Here is a 15,370-nt window from a genome sequence, read left to right as displayed (position 1 = left end):
AGACTAATGGCCAACAAACATGAAAAAATGCTCAACATCTCTAATAATCAGGGAAATGCAAATCAAAACCACAGTGAGATATCACTTAACTCCAGTGAGAAGGGCTCTTATCAAAAAATATCAAAACTACAATGTTGGCATGGATGCAGAGATAGGAACACTCATACACCACTGGTGGGATGCAAACTAGTACAACTTCTATGGAAATTAATATAGAGATACCTCAAAGAACTCAAGTAGAACTATCATTTGATCCAGAAATTCCACTACTGGGTATTTAACCAAAGGAAAAAAAGACAATCTATAAAAAAGACATCTGTACTCAGATGTGCATAGCAGCACAATTCATAATTGCAATGATGTGAAAACAATCCAAGTGTCCCTTAATACATGAATGGATTGATAAAATGTGGTATAGGTATACCATGGAGTACTACTCAGCCATAAAAAATGATTAACTAATATCCCTTGTACTATCCGGGATAGTGCTGGAGACCATTCTTCTATGTGAAGTATCACAAGAATGGAAAAACAAGCACCACATATACTCACCATTAAATTGGTACTAATTGATCAACACTATGTGCGCATATGGCAGTAACACTCAAAGGGTGTCAGGCAGATGGGAGGGAGGAGGAGAGCATGGGTAAATTCATGCCTAATGGGTAAGGTGTATGATGTCTGGGTTTTAGTCATGCTTGTAGCTCTGACTTAGATGCTACAAAGGCAATATATGTAACCAAAGCATTTGTACCCCCATAATATTCTGAAATAAAAAAATACCATTAACATTTTTTTAAATAAAATTTATTAAAAAAATATTATGGGAGTACAAAAGTTTTTATTACATGGATACACTCTATGATGCTGAATGCAGGGATTTCAGTGTGCCCACCACTATGACAATGTTCTTTATACCCAATAGGTAAGTTTTTACCCCACGCCCTCCTGCTACCCTATTCACTTCTTAGTTTCCAATGAGATTTACTTCTTTTTGTGCCCATGTGTACTGATCATTGAGCTCACGTTTATTAATAAGAACACATTATGTTTGCTTTTCCATTCTTGAGTTACTTCACTTAGACTAATAGTCTCCAGTTCCATCCAAGTTGCTGCACTTACCATTATTTCATTCCTTTTTATGGCTGAATAGTATTCCATGGTATGTATATATCACATTTTCTTTACCTAGTCATGTATTGATGGGCACTTAGGTTGACTACATATCTTTTTTCTTGTGAACTGTGTTGTGATAAACATTTGAGTACAGGTGTTTTTTTTATAAAATGATTTAATTTTGTTTATGTAGGCACCCAGCAGTGGGAGAAAACTTTCTAGACATAGGCCTAGGCAAATAATTTATGACTAAGACCCCAAAGGCAAATACAGCAGCAATAAAAGTATATCAATGGGACTTAATTAAATTAAAAAGCTTCTTAACAGCAAAGGAAATAGGTAACAGAATGAACAGGCAACCTACAGAATGGGAGAAATTATTTGCCAACTATATATCCAAAAAAGGACCAGTTTCCAGAGTCTACAAAGAACTCAAACAAAACAGCAAGAAAACAAACAACCCCATCAGAAAGTGGGCAAAAGACATAAACAGAATTTTTTCAAAAGAAGACACTGACATTTGTAGTAATCCATGAAAAAGGCAGGCAGGGCGGGGCGGGGCGAGGTGAGACGGAGGTGGAAGAAAAAAGGGAGGGAGGAGAGGAGGGGAGGGGAGGGGAGGGAAGGAATAAAGAGAAAGAGAGAAGAAGAAAGGAAGGAAGGAAGGAAGGAAGGAAGGAAGGAAGGAAGGAAGGAAGGAAGGAAGGAAGGAAGGAAGGAAGGAAGGAAGGAAGGAAGGAAGGGAAAATCAGTTTGACAAAACAATGTTCTTACCAAATTCCTACCACACTTACCTCATGCCTCCTGGCAATTAACATATTCATTGAGGTACAGCATGTGTAGAGCACCACATTAAGCAAGTAATAGAAAAGAACTCCATTCTAAAGCTAATTATGATCCTTAGTAGTGAAGATAAAAATATGAAAATGATTACCTCCCAGAGTCATTTCAAAATGAAGATGTATTTCTCTATCACACACAAATAAAACTGTAAGATGAGAGAGTGGAACGTTGGGGTAATGGTGCTGTTGGCCTTCATCCAGTAATTATAAGGCAGGGGTCCTCAAACTTTTTAAACAGGGGATCAGTTCACTGTCCCTCAGACCATTGGAGGGCCGTTGGAGAGTGCAGTGCACATTCCACACATGCGCACTGTGGGCCCAGGACAAGTCGGCTGCTAAGCAGGACAGGCAGCTGCAGCAAAAAAACATGGTAGGCAGGATAAATGTCCTCAGCGGGCCACATGTGGCCCGTGGGCCATAGTTTGAGGATGCCTGTAAGGTCATACATTGGGAGTATGAGAGGCGAAAAAAGCATGATTTTGGCAAAGGTACCAGGGAACTTCATATGGTTTGTATATTTATTTGTCCCTCCAAAGCTCATGTTGGAATGTGATATCAATGTTGGAGGTGGGGCCTACTGGTAGGTGTCTGTGTCATAGGCCAGATCCCTCATGAGTGGCTTAGTGCCCTCCCTATGGTAATAAGTTCTCACCCTATTAGCATGCAAGAGCTGGTTGTTGGAAAGAGTCTGGCACCTTCTTCCTTCCTCTCTCTCTTTGTTTCTCTCTCACCATGTAGTAGGCCTGCTCCCCTTCTGGGACCTTCCACCTTGGTTGGCAGCTCCCTGAGGCCCTCAGCAGAAGCAGATGCTGGAGCCATGCTTCGTGTATACCCTGCAGAAGCATGAGCCAAATAAACCTCCTTTTAAAATAAATTGCCCAGCCTCAGGAATTCCTTTACGGCAATGCAAATGGACTAATGGACAGGCCTTCAGGTATCATTCACAACCAAATATTTAGAACTTAAACATGTCCAAACTCATAAAACTTCTTCTACTTCTGCCACCAACTTCTATTGTTAATGCAGCTCAGAGAAATTAAAAAAAGAGGTAATGCCAAACAATGCTATCAAAACTCTGTGTTGAAATACAGGAAGTCTGATCTCTAAGGTCACCAGACATACCAGCAAATAATATTCCAAACGTTACCTCTTTGCCCCTTGACTGGGAAAGAATATTAGAAATTATAGTTCTCTTTCCCTTTGGCTGATAGGAAGAAACTCATAAGTCATCCAATTTCACTTAATATCCAATCAGTTCCTATTAATAGAAAAATCTAACTCAGCATTGCTTTTTCATTGGCTTGAAAAATGATGCTCAGTATCATCTGGCTGGAATTAAAGCTCAGCTTCTCTGTTTTTCTCTATGTGAAGCAACTGTTAGTGTTGTAGTTTCAAGCAAAATTATAATTAAAACACTGACAGACTTAATCACACCTATTCTTAATGTTTTCAAATTCACATTGAAAATGTATTTTATAATTATTTGAAAAAGAAATCCGCATACACATCTAGCTCCTTATATATCTCATTTCATCTAGTGCATGATAGAACACTTTGTATTTGTTCAAGCATTTTGGCTGTACAGATGGTTCTTAATTCATAATGGAAAGGGAAAAAGAAAGATTTGTCAGTTTTCTTTTCAACTTGCCTTTTTATATATCTTGAGGACATATAACATTTCGAAATGATTCAGAGAGGAAGAGTTGGTATTCTTTGCTCTTTTTCCTTCTCAGCTGCTCGTTTTATTTTTAATGTTTGAGCCAAAGTCATTTCACTCCTACTCAACAGAGGGGAACTCTCTTGCCTCTCCTGCCTCTTGCCTGCCTATTTGAGTCAATCCAAAATTGCTTGTTGAGGAAATGTTTATGTTTGCCCATAACAACCCCTGAGCCTAGCTGTATTTGGAAGGTTGGTGACCTTTCCTTCTATGAAAACTGAGAGCTCATTATTTCCCAAGTCAGTCCATTTGAATCTTGAGTCACTCTTATTTTTCAAAGTTTGCCTTTATCAAGCCAAAGCCCAGACAACAAATCATTGGTCCCATTCTGACATCTGAAGCTAAATAGAATAAATCAAATGCTCCTTTCATAAACAAATATATAGTGCTTTAAGGAATCAATGAGATGTTAATCAATAAGATGTTAGATTCTTTTTTAACTTAGTTTGCTTTCTTTTGATAAAAAGTTCCAGGGAAAGTAATTTTTTCTTTGTAGGGACAGAAAGAAACAGAAAGTGCAAATCCTTTTCTGGTTTTTCATTGAATTATCTTTTTGACTCAGATTGCTCATTTGAGAAATGAGTACATCTATGTCCAACTCTAGTCTTCACAAACAAGACAGGATGGTTACATTTTTTAAAAGTCACTTTAGTTCATGAATTCTTTACAATAGAAGTAGTTCACATACTAGAAAAGTGGAAGTGGTTGATCAGTTAGGAAGAGAAGACATGTGATTCTGCAGGATTCTTGGGCATTTTCTAAGAAGAAAGAAAAAGGGCGTTCTTCATGCTTCCTTAATTGTCTAACTTAAATTTCACCTCCTCTGTGAAGCCTTCTTCTCCTCCAGCTTCCTTCAACCTTCAGGCATCATTGATTTCCCCTTAATGCTTTGTCTGTGTAGTGGCCACAGCCCAATTTTGTATTACAGTTCAGTGTGTACAAATTGGTCTCATATCTACATAGTGGGCTACTGGAGGACAAGAAAGTTAACCACTTGTTGTATCCTAGGCACATTGCAAGGGATCAATAGATATTAATTGACTTGAATTAGAAGTTGACTTAACTCCATTTCCCAAAGACAAGCTGAATAGATTCTATTGATTTGTCCCAAGGTCACAGATATTGATGGTTTAGAATGAAGCTGATTCAGCTTTCCTGGTCTCATCTAGGCAGGCTGATTCTATATACACCATTCATGCATTTCATGAAATTATGGTCCTAAGAAAATCTATTAAGATTTTATACTCTCAATGCGTATAACAGTTGTTTTGCGCAACTTAAAATATTGATTGTATTCAATGAGGGAATGTTTTCTAGCAGAAATGTTCTCCGATAAATACCACAGATGGTGGCATACTTTTTTGCTTTGAATCATTTTCAGCAGAATCCTAGTCACATCCTAACTATTTATACAACTTTTAGATCATAAATCATACTTTTTAATTTCCTTGGGATTTTGGGGGGATTTTTCCTAGTCAGGCAGAGACCACTCTAAACTTATTAAAATAAAACAAGACAATTGTATTATGCTAGAATAGTTTTAAAATAAACTAAAAGAAAGGCTCCATTCTGAGCTGAAAGTAAGCAGACTAATAAAAAACACATCCTACGGGCATAAATAGGCATTTCTGTGTCAGATTATTCACACCAATCTCAAAACATCTAAGCCTAGGACATTGCCACAGGACGCTGGTACCATGCAGTGATCAAACTAATATGGCATTCGACTAGATTTAATGATACCTAGCCAAATTCTGAAGGCATGTATGGAAACACATATGCAAGAAGATATACGACACAAACCTAGATTCTGTGTGCTTTAACTATGCCTTTTCATCCATCTGGTGGCAGAGGGGAAACAGAGTTGATTGGCAGAAATCTATCCCCTGTTCTTCTGAAGAGAAGTGATGTCTGCCTACCTTAGGATGGCCACCCAACTGCCAAACAGGGCCAGGGAAGCAATCAACCTAGGCATGGGTTTCAGTGTTATTGAAACGCTTCTGCCTTATTCTCCCTTACTGTCCCTATTGATTTAGAGACTGAGCCGCAATGGGCCAGTTATTTTAAAGAACATTAAATACATTAGAAACATGTACTAAGTTATGAAGCAAGATGCTTTGAAATTCTGTGTCCAAATAAGTGGCTTTTCATCTCTTCTGGACTTCAGTTTCCTAATCAGTAAAGTTACAGAAGGAATTGAATTATTTCACCTAGTTCCTTATACAGCACACTGGAATCAACTTCCTATATTTAGTTTCACCTACACTTTATTTCTTAGGATTTGCCAATGCCAGAAAAAAAAAAAAAGACACGACTACCGGTGAGGGAAACTAAATATCACCACCACAATCATCATCCTCATCATCGTCATTCTTATTATTGTCAAGTTTATCATAACATGGAAGACTATTTTTCAAAGTTCCATTCTCCATTTTGTATAGCAAGCAATTCAGTATACTTGGGGTTATGGTCTTTTATCAGTATTAAGGTGATAACTCAATGCTTATGATCCAATGCTTATATAACTTTAACGAAACCCTATTTGTATATTTATCTCTGCTGAATGCTTCCTAAGTAAGCCACCTGTCTTTCTTAACACCACCATTAGCACTTAAAAATTAAGATAATGGTTAATATATGTGCATTGTAATAATGATAATAATGATAAAAATTGTTTAAAATTGGTAATTGGCATTTCCGATATTTTTCACCCAACCCAACTTTCTACATATATAATTATTTTTTGCATTCTGTCTCAATCAGTATGCTTTACATAATAAAGAGCACTCTGGACCTGTCTCCAGGCTTCACTGCTATATGCTAGATGTCAATAATACATATACCAGAGGACTCTGGAACTCTCCAAGGAAGCCATACAGAATATTAGTGATTCTTTTCTCTGTGTCCTTTGTAGGAGGTAGTCTATTACTATTATTATATATTTGGGTTGTAGCTCAAGTTTGTTTATTCCTTCTACATATGAATATGAGAAGTCATATTGTAAAGAAGGGTTAAATACAACCCCTTCCACTAGTCCAGCTTTGAGTCAAATGATGTTAGCTAATCCATTAATAATACATAAGTACAATTCCTTTAGTCATTTATAGCAACATTTTCACGATAACACGAAAGTAATCTTTTTTACAGTGCAGGTCTGATCACAATGCTGCCTTCTCTGGACGCTTCAGTGGCATCCTGCACCTCATTGTTGAAGCTAAAAATCCTTAGCCTGAAATGAAAGAGCCTTTATTATTTTATCCCTGTTTATTGCTCCATTCCTTGTCTCTTAATGCCGCATCCCACATTCTTGGATTTTTTATCCTCAACTACACCAATTTATAATATGTGTATCAGAGAGAGTGGTGATAGGTGCAGGTTTCCATATGTAATAGTAGATACAGTTTGTTTAAGGTATATTTTAATGCCTTAGCATAGATGTTTTATGATGTGAAAATATCTGTAAGTCTGTTGAGCCAGGAAAGCCAGGAAATAGGGACTTCCTAGGTGCTCTGTTAGTCCATGCTGTTGTAAGGATAGGCGATAATTAACTGGACTGAAAGAAATGGTATCCCAGAAGAACATGTCATACCCCAGCATAATTCCCAAGCAAGATTTAAGAAAAGGAATATTTATTTTCATTAATTCACATTTCTGTTAAAAAAATCTGCAGGATGTCTTGCATTGTGTCACAAGCAAAGGAGAAAATGTTCTCAGTGATGAAGGGTCATTTTCTCTGTTACCATTAACTAGATATTTCCTTATGGGATGAAAGATATCACTGTTTGCTTCCTTCTGAGCTATGGCTAGAAAAGTCCTTTCATTTTACTGCCCATTACCATGTAAGGGTGAAAAATGAGTTTCCTCACAATATTTCTGATTTACACTCTCCTTTTTCATTTCTCTATTGTGACTTGCTTACACATAACATATTTCTGTGATTTAAGGTTCTTCTTGTAGTTATTTCTTAGCACCAAAATCAAAACTTTTCATTTGTCCTTTTATATACATGATGAAATATACACATTGCAGAAGTAGAAATACATATTCTCTGTAGCAACTTGCTATTTATCTTCCTAAAAGAATGAATCTTCAAAAAAAAGTATTTGATCATTAAAATAGTAAACATATCTAGTACATGCCAGAGAAATTTATAATAAATTCAGAAAATAATCTTCCTAGAGTAGATCCTCAGTCAACAGCCTCATATTATCTGTGCCTTTTCTAATAATCCCTACAGCCATCTGAGGTTGACAGAGAGTGTTTCTTCATTGCACAGGAGAAAACTGATTGCGGCTGAGGCGAGGCTGTTCAAAATGGAGCCTGAATCTGAGTGGGGAGCCCCCTTTTCAAAACTATCTTGTTCACAAAATCCAAATGGCATTTGGAACCAACAGAAGCTTTGAACAAACTGGAGCCTTTCATAAGCACACTCTCCAAATCTCATTTTGTTGGAGTCATAGTCCAAAGACAAGTTTCATTGCAGGGCCTCCCACTTAACCTTACAAGTTGTGTGACCATAAACTATTTACTTAACTTCTCTATGTTTCAGTGCTCTTATTGGTAAAGCACATATGACCTATAGCTCATAGGTAGGTACTATGATCATAAGGCACTTATGGAAATGCCTGACATACAGTTAATGATAATGAAGTTTAGTTATTTCTGCGATTAAGTTAACTAGATATGCAGAAGATGACATTGGTAAAATTGAAAATCCCTTGTGAAATCTATTCTCATTACCTTTAGCTGACAACAATATGTTAGAGAGTTATACAATGATGTCCTTCTTCTCTTTAACCATATATAGTTTCATCAGGGTCATTTCAGGAAAAGGTCTGGATATTTTGTGGTGTTTGAAGCCAAGTAAGGATAACAGAAGAAAATACTTGAGTTGCAGAAATGCCTCAGTAAGGGGGAAGTTATCAGATGCTCAGCACAACTCTTGGAAGAGCTGCTTTCTACCCATCTCTACTGAGACTGATGTCACCCTGAGAATAAAAAGAGGACCATAATGGAAAAGCAAAAGTCAATTATCAGTTCCATATTGCTTCCTTTCAGTTAAAAATAGTACTCTGTTTCTGTTTCCTTATGAAAGACCAGAAAAAAGAGGAAATGAAAGTTTCAAAGATGTCATTAGTTTTGAACTAGAGAGCCAGCTCATGTGAAAAACATGATCAGTCTGGAACCTAAAAGGAAAACACTAACTCAATTTGTATTATAAGTCAGAGTGCTGAGCTCACCTGACTCAGCTCAATGAAAACCCTCTTCATTCAAAATCGTTTTACATCAAATAGCATGAGAAATGTGAACAACTCAAAATAAACCACAACAAAAGCTTAAATGTTAAGGGGGCATGTTCAAAGGTATTAGTAAAGACATGTTGTAACCCTACAGAAGCAAAATGTTAATACATGTGGGTAACAGAGTGTGGACTGGGGAAACAAACACTGTACCCACCTAAGCAGCTGGTTACTATGAAAGAACAGTGTGTCTTGACATTGACACAGGGAAGAAAAATTTATAATAAATAAATAAAAGGGAACAGTGTGTCTGGTTCTATTCTGTTCAAAGCGATCTCCTCTCTCTTGACGAACTGGAGTCTTGAGCATTTATTTCAACTGTTTGAGATTTGAATTTCCCCTTTATAGTTTCTAGAGAATAAAAGTAAAACATTAACACCACTGTTTTAACATGCTGTGAAATCCAACCTGCCCATGAAACTTTGGTTATTGCAGTTCACCCTACTGTCCAGTAAACCAGAGACTCCAGATAAACTCTTCCAGAGCGTGATTTGTATAAAAACTTAATGGCTAGCTCTTTAAGGGAAGCTGCCTTCTCTCTTTCAGGGGAAGACAGTGACCATTCTAGACAGTGGTGTAAGCCTCTGCTCAAATCTTACTTCCTCCTTTTGTAAGGGCTTAACTGTCTTCCTGGTTCAGCCTAGGAAGCACAAGATCAAGTGCATTGCCTCACTGAGCAGGAGATCAGTAATGAGCATGCAGAGGGCTTCCAGGCAGAGGGGATTAAAAAGTAAATAGCTTGTTTGGAAAGAATATTTCAGCTTTAGAAAGAAATGGAACTCATACTTTTTAAATAGAGGGATGTAAATTTTGGCACATAAACTTCTTGCTTAAGAAAGAAGTTATTAATCCATGCCACAAGTTGTAAATAATTAAGTCAGATTCTTCCCATAACCAGAATCTTTCTTGTTAGTGATGAAATCACTTAGGACTTTGTTATTGTATTCCATGGGTTAGCACTGGCAACAGCTGAGAAGGGACTAAGACAACAATGCCAACTGATACTTAATTAAGTTCCCACGTTATCACTGAATCATTGTTGACACAGTTCAAGCCCCAACATTGGTGTGTCTCATTCCTGACATCCTCCTCCAGACTGAGGATGAACCCCACCACCTTGCTCTTCTTGGAGACTATATGGATTAGTAATTGTCTCACATACTTTACTTTTTATATCTCAACTACCAGGATGAGGGCATATATGTCTTTTCAATCCCAGAGTACAATGAAATATTAGAAAAATACTTTACTAATTGATAAACCAAAACATGCATTGGGTATTATAAGCTTTCACAAGCTTATAATAATAAGCGTATGAAATCATAGCATTTCCTAACAGCAATTCAAAGAGCTGAGCCCTTTTGTATTTGCTGGGCATTGTTCTAACGTCTGTGCTTGTGTTATTTTATTCAGCCTTCCCAAGCACCCAGTAAGGTAGGGACTGGAACTCCTCTTAACTTGCCCTAGTCTGACTTCAGAACCTACTTCCTTAACACTGCTACTTTGCCACCCACTGAGAGGTCTCTAAGCTAGGAAGGATATCATCATTTTACAGACAAAGAGGGAAAGATCCAGAGAGGTTAACTGGCTTGCCCATGGTTAAACTACTCTCAGCAGAACTGAGCTAGAATCCAATTTGCTGATACTAGTTCCAGAACTCTGTTCCAGAATTCCTTGACTACAATGTACCTCTGTGTATGGGAGTCAATTCATGTATGCAATTCTAATGTTTTAGAGGAAATTGTAGCATTTTTCAAAGTTTCTCAGTCTCTTGCATACTTCATTCATGGCAAATAATAAATACCTTATTATGTACTCACCTTCTCTAAATGTGACCACTCTTTTGAAATGGCCTATGCATGTCTTTTATACTTTTGCTACATATGTTTACATGCAAAGATAATATATAATGATTTTATATACTTAAAATGTATACAAAGAGTTGCCTCTTATATGAATCCATTTCACCTTATTTCTTCACTCAGTTTTTGTTTTAGTTTTCAGTTAGAAAGTGTTATCCTTAGGTATACAGATTATATTCTTAGGTGTTAGGGTATCTGACAAGTGTGAGCATAAGCTATGACTCTGAAGGAAAAGCACATATTTAAATAACAGAACCCCATAAGGCAAAGACTATTGTGTATCTAAAATTATGTATTTGGTCTTCTTTAATGCACATTGTACACTTATTAAATAAAGATGAAAAAAATCAGCATAATGAAATCGGAGTAGAGATATAAACAAAACCAACGATTACAGAGAACTGAACTGTAAAACATCATGGGAGTCTAGGATAAAGGAGGCACGCCAGAGAAGGATAAAGAATTCCAAATGTTCTTGGACTCCAGCCCTGCTTAGCCACTAGGGTTAGTGCCCATTCACTGCTTTGGCCTTTCCAATGCTCCTGTCCCCATCTGCCTTCATCTCCTTTGCAAACAAAGCCTGTTTATCTTCTCTCAGCCCACCTGTGAGTTGTGGCCTGTGGCAATACCAGTGCACCCTCCTCTTCTTCCTTTCCCTTGAAATCTTATCACCCAAAAAAAACCTCTTAACAAGTGCCCCACCTGCCACTGGAGCTCTCTTGCAAACATTCTCCCCTCAATGACAAATGATTTTGCACTTCTGACTTGTTGCATTACTCATTGTTTTGGTCTGAGAAACTAACTCCTCAAGGCATGTTATTCCTTTTGACACAAATTTTTCATTCCCTATACCTGTTTCGTGTGTCCAGAACATAAGCAACCATAAATCATTTTAATAACTTGTCCAATTTTTCTTACAGCACATTTTTTCCAGACTCTAGTGTTATCCCATATAAAATGTATAGTTCCAATTTTACAGGTAAGTAAGAAAATAATAAGAAAGCCTTAAATTGAAAGATATCACCAATAAGAATATTGGCTTCTAACTCACCCAAATACTAGATGAACTCTAGGAGCATCCCCACGGTGGCCAAAATACTACAAAGTAATAACTTACATGTATATGTCACTTAATGGTTGTACAAATCACTTTGGCTTACCTTACCTCATTTGGTTTTCTCAACAGTGAGAGGTTTAAAAATGATATTTTCAGCTTCCGACTATTAGCCTTTTTATTTTCCAGTTTAAGTTTAACAGATAGCATCCATTATAGGGTACTTTGACAAAAGGTGTTAGAGGCTTACCTTTCACAATGCCAAAGCCAAAAATAGTCCATTCTGAGAAAAATAAGCCTTATAAAGACAACATTCTCTACAGGGGCCTGTTCACCATCTGTTATGGTCTGCTTGGCTGTGGACATTTTGATGAAATATTGAAATTAGGGCCAACCATCCTAGATATCTATAAAAGTATCTGCAAAGGTTTATAATTCAGAATTGCATGAAGACAAGAAAAATGGGATTGTCATAACTGACACATGGGATTGATACTTCTGTGTGTGCTACTATAACCCCAACGTGTCTCTGATAGGAGTAGAGTATGGTATGGCCCATGGTATTAATAAATACTCTGTTTCTTGGCCACATACTCACACTCCATAGCTGGAGAATGTTTTCACTTCACATAAAGTACAGATAGTGCCTGGGATTTGGGCATCTCTTCTCTGGTGTATTCACCTTGTCTCTTGAATACCATACATGGGAATGTGATGGGCCAAATTGTGTCCGCCCCAAATTCATAAGTTGAAGTCCCAATCTTCAATACCTCGGAATATAACTTCTTTTGGAGATGAGATTTATAAAGAAGGAATTAAGCTAAAATGAAGCTGTTAGAGTGGAAGCTTAATCCATTCTGACAGGTGTCCTTACAGAAAGAAGCAGCAGCAACAGGGGTGTGAATGCACAGAGGGATGACCATGCAAAAGGCAAGAGGGCAGCCAGCTGCAAGCCGGAAGGGAGGTCTCGGGAGAAACCAGTCATGCCGGCGCCTTGATTTTGGATTTCCAGTCTCCAGAGCTGTGAGAAAAAAAATTTATTGTTTAAGCAAACTAGTCTGTGGTATTTTGTTATGGCAACCCTAACACACTAATACAATGGCAAAGATACTTCAACTGTCCATGGGTATTTTAAGCCAACTCTGCAATGAACATAAAGTATCACTCAGGGTCTTGGGCTCTCACCTCCTCATCCACAGACCCTCAGCTTTTGTGCTCAATCACCCTCCCCCAAGACCCTGCTTCTTCTTTTGTTTGGCTTTGTAACATGGCTCATGCATCTTACTTTATACCAGTGGATTCTGGCGATGGATGGGGGCTTAGTAGCATTAGATCTTAAGCATTGGAAAAGAACAAGTTCTACATGGGCTGATCTGAGGGCACAATATGTAAAGGGTAATCAAATGTTTTCCATGTAAAGTAACCTCTCACCATCAGATCTTCTATGTATCATTGTACAAATATGTTTATCAGATATTCACTTGATTCATACTGATAAAACAACCCTCTTCTATTATTTAAACTTTGATACACAACACATTCCAAGAAGAGGTTAAATGTCTTGAATTGGTCATGGGAAGGTTTAGAAATTTCATTCTACCACATACACAGTACTATAGAGTTAAATTTGGCATGAAAATATATCCTTGCAACTACTTATATCAGGTTCCTGAAATTACTCTGGAGTTACCAGTTCCTTCTTACTAAAGTAAACAAGATAATCAGTAATGAAGGTCAGCTTGTGCTCTAGTCCTGCCTGAATTCCTCCTCCTATGGCTTCTGTTTTCTATGTTGTTCTTTTCTCTTTGGGGACTGATAACTTTTTTTGTGTCTGGATCTGTACTTCTCAATCTCTCCGTATACAGTTTCCCAAAGTGCATGCAAGAACAACATTTAGCAATAGATACACATAAAATTTTTCTTCTTACAAAATCTTGACTGCTTATGAATTGACCAACCTGGAAATGATACCTGCCTGTTATATCAACTTGGCAACAGTGTCATCAATCTGAGCACCTTTTCCTTTTTTCTCAGTGATGTTGGAAGAACTGCAGGATCATGATAAATCTCTTGTGGGAAGAACCATTCCTACATGGTGTCTGAGTTGCAAGCAGATCTTATGGTGGCAGATATTTAAAATATTTAATAACAAGTAAGCATTGGCACAGACCAGTAAGCACTGGTACATAATATTATGTAGCAATAATGCAACATCTTCAAAATGATCATGAGAAAGACTCAAAGGAACATTAAAATTCATCAAACATCTTCCCATGAGGCCTTGGCTTTATTAGGGGCATAGCACTGGGCCCTGAGAAGCCAGGATCATGTCAGAGATTTAGACAGCCTGTCACCCACTGGATGGGGGCCCTTTGTGATGTCCCTGACACTGTTGGCATTATCTCTCCATCACAGACTTATGGCTTCTCCCAGCTGTGAGAACCCCTGGTGGTATTCTTGTCTATTAAGTGATAAATATCTTGATCTCAAAAAATTGGGGTTGGGTGACTAGGTTCTCACCTATTTATTTACTCATTCCACAAAAGTTAACTACAACTGAGTTTCAAACATGGACCAGGTACTACATTTGTTTTTAAAAATTTGATGAATAACTATAATAAGTAAGTATATAAGTGAACAAATGACTAAAACTACAATACTTTGTTCATCAATTTTCTTTGTAACACAGATATGAACTATTCTCAAAATAGAGAGACTTAACACAGAGGGCAAGATAGGGAGGAAACTTCCTCCAATTTAAAGAGACCAGGAGAGCAGAGATATTTATTTCTAAGATATCACTGACAGAACTGTGTTACAGACTTGGAGGTTGCCACTACTTTGAAAAAAAAAGAAGGAAGCAAAACAAAATGTCATTAGTTCATAATAGTGACAGTATGTAAGTCTATTGGTCTAGCATAAATATTGATATATCCTCCTCTGTTGTCAAACTAATCCTTATTACAACGCTATCAGTTTACTAAAACTTACCGGAACTCAAAAAAGGTTTATGTTGCAATCATTCAATTTTATCTGTAAAAAATTGAATATTTTGCAACTTGTATTAATTCTCAGGGTTCTTAAATTGCAGATTATTTGCTTAACTCAGTGAATTTTTCTGTGCTTGTGCGTGTGTCTTGAATCACAACTCTTTAAACTAACATAAAAAACGAAGTTAAGTCATAAACCTATCAAGATACATTTCCTTATCTGCAGAGCACGTGCTGAATTAACAGGACTGTGTTGCTCATAATTATGAAGTAATTATGTTGTTTAATCATTCTGGGACTTCCTTTAGAACATGAACATCTCAATGACAAGAATTATGGACATATTCACATTTGTCTAACACATAACAAGTGCCAAATAAGATTTCCAAATAAATGACTGAATAGGTGAATGTGCTCTAGACAGACTTCACCAAAACACTGGGTTTAGTACTGAGCAAATAATTGAAAAGGATCATGGGCAAACCACAG

At 37.2% G+C, this 15,370-nt stretch overlaps 1 long non-coding RNA gene across 1 annotated transcript; it reads right to left on the bottom strand.

The window, feature by feature from the left end:
- Window positions 1-2,623: 2,623 nt before the first annotated feature.
- On the bottom strand, window positions 2,624-12,966 carry LOC105880176 (uncharacterized). Its single transcript, XR_012920955.1, has 3 exons — window positions 12,574-12,966; window positions 8,416-8,663; window positions 2,624-2,791 (listed from the first exon to the last, which is right to left on the bottom strand). It is a non-coding gene; the product is annotated as an uncharacterized LOC105880176 (long non-coding RNA).
- Window positions 12,967-15,370: the final 2,404 nt, after the last annotated feature.

Source organism: Microcebus murinus, chromosome 9 (genome assembly GCF_040939455.1).
Source record: "Microcebus murinus isolate Inina chromosome 9, M.murinus_Inina_mat1.0, whole genome shotgun sequence".
Taxonomy (NCBI): Eukaryota; Metazoa; Chordata; class Mammalia; order Primates; family Cheirogaleidae; genus Microcebus; species Microcebus murinus.
The sequence above is the reverse complement of the archived record's forward strand: the minus strand, read 5'-3'. Positions and strand labels throughout refer to the sequence as shown.